Below are 7,506 nucleotides of genomic sequence, written 5' to 3'. Positions count from 1 at the left end.
TTGACCATAAGCTCGTTCAAACTGAGTTGGCAGGAAAAGCTTAATTAACGTTCGATGTCGTTTGCCACATTCACTTCTGCTAAGGTTGTGACTGCTCTTAACATATGGTAACCAAACAGAGTTGGTAGAAAAATTGTCACAGCTTTCATTTCTCTCGTTAGCGTCTACACAGTTTCCATACCTTTTTGATTGCAGTTCTGTTTCTTATACGAAATCGGCAGTGAAAACACCTTTTTGAGTGCCTGACATACAGCTACCTGACGTCAAATCAATACACTCCATCTACTGAAATTTGTTGCCTGCAAGCTATACACTCAATATTATTACAAATCTTCTAACATATCCGGACACCTGGCTAAAAATGACTTACAAAGTCGTGGCGCCCTCCATCGGTAATGCTGCAATTCAATATGGTGTTGGCCTAACCTTACCATTGATGACAACTTCCACTCTCGCAGGCACACGTTCAGTCAGGTGCTGGAAGGTTTCTTGGGGAATGGCAGCCCATTCATCATGGAGTGCTGCACTGAGGAGAGGTATCCATGTCGGTCGGTGACGCCTGGCACGAAATCGGCGTTCCAAAACATCCCAAAGGTGTTCTATAGGATTCAAGTCAGGACTCTGTGCAGGCCAGCCCATTACAGTGATGTTAATGTCGTGTAACCACTCTGCCACAGGCCGTGCATTAAGAACAGGTGCTCCACCGTGTTGGAAGATGCGATCGCCATCCCCGAATTTCTCTTCAACAGTGGGAAGCAAGAAGGTGCTTAAAACATCAATGTACGCCTGTGCTGTGATATTGCCACGCAAAACAACAAGGGGTGCAAGCCCCCTGCATGAAAAACACGACAACACGATAACACCACCGCCGGCCGCTGTGACCGAGCTGTTCTAGGTGCTTCAGTCCGAAACTGCGCTGCTGCTGCGGTCGCAGGTTCGAAGCCTGCCTCGGGCATGGGTGTGTGTGATGTCCTTAGGTCAGTTAGGTTTAAGTAGTTCTAAGTCTAGGGGACTGGTGACCTTATATGTTAATTCCCATAGTGCTTAGAGACATTTGAACCATTTGATAACACCACCTTCTCCGAATATTACTGTTGGCACTACACTCGCTGGCAGATGACGTTCACCGGGCATTCGCCATACCCACACCCTGCAATCAGATATCCACATTGCGTAACGTGATTCGTCACTCCACACAACGTTTTAGCACTGTTCAATCGTCCATTGTTTACGCTCCTTACACCAAGAGAGGCGTCGTTTGGCATTTACCGGAGCGATGTGTGGCTTATGAACAGCCGCTCGACCACAAAAATGGTTCAAATGGCTCTAAGCACTATGGGACTTCACAACTGAGGTCATCAGTCCCCTGGACTTAGAACTACTTAACCCTAACTAACCTAAGGACAGTACACACAGTCACGCCCGATGCAGGATCTGAACCTGCGACCGTAGCAGCAGCTCGGTTCCGGACTGAAGCGCCCGCATCTCGTGGTCGTGCGGTAGCGTTCTCGCTTCCCACGCCCGGGTTCCCGGGTTCGATTCCCGGCGGGGTCAGGGATTTTCTCTGCCTCGTGATGGCTGGGTGTTGTGTGACATCCTTAGGTTAGTTAGGTTTACGTAGTTCTAAGTTCTAGGGGACTGATGACCATCGATGTTAAGTCTCATAGTGCTCAGAGCCAACCAACCAACCGGACTGAAGCGCCCCGAACCGCTTCGACCATAAAATCCAAGTTTCCTCACCTCCCGCCTGTCATAGTCGTTGCAGTGGATCCTGATGCAGTTTCGAATTTCCGTGTGATGGTCTCGATAGACGTCTGCCTATTACACATTACAACCCTCTTCAACTGTTGGCGGTTTGTCAGTCAACAGACGAGTTCGGCCTTTACGCTTTTATGCTGTACGTCTCCCTTCGCGCTTCCACTTCACTATCACATCGGAAACAGAGGACCTAGGGATGTTCAGGAGTGTGGAAATCTCGCGTACAGACGTATGACACAAGTCACACCAAATCTTCTGACCATGTTCGAAATTCGTGAGTTCTGTGGAGCGCCCCATTCTGCTCTCCCACGATGTCTAATGACTACTGAGGTCGTTGATATGGAGTACTTGGCAGTAGGTGGCAGCACAGTGCACCTAATATGACAAATGTATGTTTTTGGGAAGTGTCCGGATACTTTTGATCACATAGTGTATCACTCAATTTCTTGTCTTGAGAGCACTTCATAATCGGCGATTTTGTAGCCAAATGCCCAGCCACAAGCACGAATAGCTGCTGCACTTTAACCAAAAAGTCTTAACATTGATGTCCCTTTCCACGATGAATATAGTATGTTATTTATGTAGAAGGTAATGTCCCGACTGACTCACTCCCAACTCATCATCGCTCAGCCCAAATCACTAAGATTAGAAACTTCAAATTTGCAGAGGGTATTGATCTTATACTGTAGGCGTCGTTTAAGAAGTGATTTTCCAAAATTCCACCCCTAAGGGGGTAAGGAAGGCGATGAAATGTATTTTGAAACCATGTCGCGTATTACGGCAATTTTGAAGCTAGACCTACAAAAATCAGTATTGGGTTTGTCAGTCAGAAATAAAAAAATACGTGTTTCAGCATTTTTTTAAATATAGCCCCTACAGGGCTAAAACACCGTGTGAAAGATTTTTTAAAATAAATCATTATTAAGGAACTACTAAAGATTTTTAAATGTAGATCTACGAAAATTGGTATTTGACTTCTCAGTCAGAAATTTAAAAAAAGTACTTGTTTCAGTGTTTTTGGAAATTCAACCCCAATGGGGTGGGATGGGGTCGACCTGGTTCACTGACTCACCATCACCCAGCCCAAACCGCTAAAGATAAGAATTTAAAATTTGGAGATGGTGTGGATCTTACAACATAGGAATCGTTTAAGAAGCGATTGTTCGAAATTACACTCTAAAGGGATGAAATAGAAAGCTTTTAGTAAATATGCTGCTTTTCAGGCAATTATGACGTTAGAACTACCAAAACAGGTATATGGTTTCTCAGCCAGAAATATAAAAAATACGTGAAATAACGGATGAAACTTTTAAGAAAGTATTTCGTTGTATTAAAATATTTTAAAGCTACATTTATGATAACTAGTATTTTGCTTCCCAGTTAGATGTAGAGAAACATGAAATTTCTATGGAAATACCACCACAAGAACACAAAAGGCATGATTAACAAAGACCTTGAACTCTAACTACCAGAATCGCATCTTAGTCAGAAGTACATTCGGCAAATACAATGCCTCTATGACCTCATTTAGGGTGAAAAGTTTAGGTGTAGCAATTTGTGAACAACATAAAAATTTTATTAAAGAAAAAAAACGTCTGTGCAGACCATACAGTCCACACGAGGGAAGCATTGGACACTAAGCTAGAGCTCAGTATTTTCAAGTTTTAGACCTTACTTACACGTCACCAACTTTTCAAAATAACAATTAACGATTTTAGTTTTTTTATCTTTTTAAAAGATGGGTATTAAGTACAACATCCTCTTGCAAAGCGCGTCATGGAAAACGCATTGGTAACGCTAAGGCTAGGCGCAAATTGAGACGCGTATAGCGCGTGTGGCGCGGCGCAGCGCAGCCCGTGTTTTTGTAACATCACAGATTCAAATGGGACCGCGCCAATTGCAACGCGACGCGACTGGGACGCGACACGCGCCTGCGCCAGGTCGCGCGGCGTTGTGGTTGAGGCACAGTTTCTCGCGCCGAGCGTCGCGCTTGCCTCGCTAGCACCGTGGGAAATTTGAGGCGGGGAGCGGAAAAATAGTCCGGCCATATGCTCACATCGGCACCGCGCATATGAGCAGTGGTAGTATTGCCCATACGTTAAATATTGCCTTACTGTATACTAAATTTTATTGCCTTTGGGTAGTGTTTCGTTTTTCGCCAATTAAACGCTCCAGCTTTCTTCGTTAGTACATTATACTTTTCTGTTACTTGTATCTGTGTTGTTTCGTTTTGTTTTTCTTCTGTCAAGAAAAATGCATACTTCAGTAACTGGTGAACCATTGGCCGCTGGAATTGTATCACATGCCTCCGCGATGTTTTTAAATCGCAAGAATAAGGAAGCAAAGAATATTATAAAATCATGTGATTAAGAAGCAAGGCAGGAAAGTAAAACAAGGTTATCTTCTCGCTGCCTAGTATGCTGGCGTATCTGTACGATCTGTTACTAAAATTTGGAAAGTTGTAATCTCCTGGTAAAAAGCGCCCAAGATCTGAGGTATAGAAGTCTCACTGTGATTACTTGGATATAAATATAATAATGTAATACGACACACTGTACTACATGCATGTGAATATCAAGTTTCCACTACAAGCTAGAAACAGTCGAAAAGCAGTCACAAATAACGATGTTTTAATTGGTTCGCCGTGATGAGAAAAAGCATTTTAGTTGTTGCATGCAAATAACAGCATTAATAAACTAATTATACAACAGGCTACACAAATGAAGAAAATGGTCGGTATTATTGCAACAGTAGGAATATCCTAAAAGAGTGTTATGATTAGATATATTTAATTTGTTGAAATGTACTGCTGACAAAGGCAGATCTACTTTCATGACAATGTTTTTCGAACTCCAACTCACAAGGCACACATGGCTAGCTTGTGCATTCCTGTCGCTCGCATTTTCCTCCGCTGCTGACAATACACTGACCACTGTGTTGTGCGACAGATCAATTCTTTATTTTTCTCAGTAACAGCTATTTTATTCGCGATCACACATTGTCAGTATGGCAAGCAGTTGGTGAGTAACCAGTGCTATATCCTAGCCAGTAATGCCACCCGAGCCCGCTGCCAAAAGGTTGGCAGCATCAAAGTCCGGACGCCGTCCGCATAAGCAGCGCCAGCGAGACAGCAAATCGCCGCAAGTCTGCGCGCGCCACCGCTGGCTTCTGGGTTCTTAAGCGCTGGAGTCGCGAGCGCTAGGACAGTTCTGTATTCGCCGCTCAGTTGTATACTCGCCACCGAATTGTGTACTTGCTAGTCAGTTGTGTGTTCATCGCAGCAGAGTTGTTGTTTGTCGTCAGCCGACGCTGACCTAGCCGCTCCGACTCGAACTAGACAGATTTCTGTAGACACGGAGTTCACCACTGTGTTTCTGTATCTTCGTTAATAAAGATAAGTACCGACTTTTATTTAATCAGAGTGTTTGGGTTTTCATCTTTCTGTTCACTGTTCCAGCGGACCGGTCGGCCCGCTATTAAAAGTGTGGCGGTGACTTCGTAAGCCGTTTCTACCGCGAATTGTTTGTCGCTACGAACACCGCCACAAAAACCAGTATCTGGGATGTACCTATCATTCCGCCTGAAGGAACGCTTGTCATTATTTTAATACTGCTCAGGTCAGGAGAAGGAATAAAATCCTTTGGTAAGTTTCCATTCTAGTCGCTGAGTGTTAAAAATACGATGGGTTACGGGGATTCCACCAAAATTCCAACGGAACTGGCAATCTAATTTTGTGTTAGTTGTTAACCTTTTCTCATTCGAAGAAGCATCATCATTTATGAGTAACGGCCACATTTCTCTTGGTGACTGGTTTCATTGTACTTCCTTTGTCATAGTGTAATTTGCCAAACTCATCTCACAGCAGCTATTGCGACAGAATTCCGAAACGGAGTGCCTGATTAAACAAGTAATTGGCAATCATAGAGCTCAATAGCTTACGAAAAACCTCATAGTGTCGGTTTGCTGTAACATAAAAGAAGAAATTTCATGTTTATTTCCATACTAGGAAGCTCTTGTTTCACTAGCTGTCGACAACTCTTAAAAAATTGCAATCACTGGAGTGAAAAGGTAAGTATAAGTACTGATATATCGCCATTGATAAGAAAGATCCATGTGCTAAGAATTGGCAAAACACTCTCCTCCTTGTGTGCTATCATTCGCCAAACTTTCGTTTCGATGTCTCTAGCCGTTTAGGAGACATGAGAAATGTTGCGAGTACTTCATTCTCGCGGGCGTGAGATCGGAAGTGAGCGCGCTACATAGGATCAATTTTTCGAGATCGGAGGCAGATAGAGACCTCTTCCCAAGTCTAAACAAAAATTCAATATGTTAGCTAAATTTCATGCGCAGCAACATATGGTGTATTACGCACCAAACGCAAAATCATAGCGACCCCTAATTTTCGTTGCAAACTTTTTGAGCTTTGCGTAGTGTCTTACTAAAACGTGTAAATCACAATAAGAATGGCCATTAGCGAGATGATGGGCACTTCACCACGAATCTGACATGTAACGCTACAAGTAAGTGAATAGTTTCTGTAAAACCGTTTGAGGAAAATAACAGGTTGCGCGTGCTTCAGTTCTGTCAGCGGAGAGCGTCGCCAGTCGGCGCGTGCGAAGTATGGTGTACGCGTCGCAATATGCGCTGGACCTGCGCAACTCGTGCGGCACGAGCGTGTCGCGCTGTAGTGTCGTGTCACGTCACACGTGCTATACGCTTCTCAATTTGCGCCTAGCCTAAGTTTAATGAATGCCACACTACAGGCTGAAATTTGAATACACTCGTGAGCCACTTTGAATCTCCTGTAAGATTTGGACGGCGATGGGACGATCTTAACCGCCTTGAATATGACACTTATCAAACGCTTCACGAATTTTGACTAAACAAACCATAACAAGATACCGCACTTTTAGAGATCACAGTGAGTGACATCTCGTTCTGTAGGCATAGACTCAAGTCGATACAACTCGGGCTCGGTCGGAGCGACGGCGGTTAACACCAACCTCGCGAGAAACCGTTATCGATAGCTGTAAACGTCGCTCATCGCGTGAACGAAACTCCAATTAGCAACAGTCTAACTCGGGTTGGGCAACGGCCTTGCCGCAGTGGATACACCGTTTCCCACCAGATCACCGAAGTTAAGCGCTGTCGGGCGTGGCCGGCACTTGGATGGGTGACCATCCAGGCCGCCATGTGCTGTTGCCATTTGTCGGGGTGCACTCAGCCTCGTGATGCCAATTGAGGAGCTACTCGACCAAATAGTAGCGGCCCCGGTCAAAGAAAATCATCTTAACGACCGGGAGAGCGGTGTGCTGACCACACGCCCCTCCTATCCGCATCCTCAGTGAGGATGACACGGCGGTCGGATGGTCCCGATAGGCCAATTGTGGCCTGATGACGGAGTGCTTTAACTCGGGTTGACTTGATATCCCCTCAACCCGAGTTCACCCGGTTTCGTAACTCGAGTTGACGCATCTCTATTTACTACTTCGTTTGCTGCGCTGTTCACTGATATGGCGTAAGAAAAGTTGACGAAGATACATTACTATTGGCTTATGCCAGAAAAACAAGGTCTGCGTTAGCGATTTATGTGATTTCACCTTATTCAACAACTTTCACTTTCCTTCATGTCGTTATCAACTTTTTCTGTTTTCTAGATGAACATAAATCTAAAATACTCTCGGAAATGAAATATGAATAGAAAGCAGAATTACATATTGAGGTATACCGAACTATTGGATGGCCTTG

The 7,506-nt window shown here is 44.4% G+C and overlaps 1 pseudogene; it reads left to right on the top strand.

Annotated features, from left to right (window-relative positions):
* The first annotated feature begins 6,845 nt into the window (after positions 1–6,845).
* On the top strand, positions 6,846–6,963 carry LOC124723844 (annotated as a pseudogene).
* The last annotated feature ends 543 nt before the right edge of the window (positions 6,964–7,506 follow it).

Source organism: Schistocerca piceifrons, chromosome X (assembly GCF_021461385.2).
Source record: "Schistocerca piceifrons isolate TAMUIC-IGC-003096 chromosome X, iqSchPice1.1, whole genome shotgun sequence".
Taxonomy (NCBI): domain Eukaryota; kingdom Metazoa; phylum Arthropoda; class Insecta; order Orthoptera; family Acrididae; genus Schistocerca; species Schistocerca piceifrons.
Note: the sequence above shows the minus strand (reverse complement) of the source record. Positions and strands in the feature narration are given on the sequence as shown.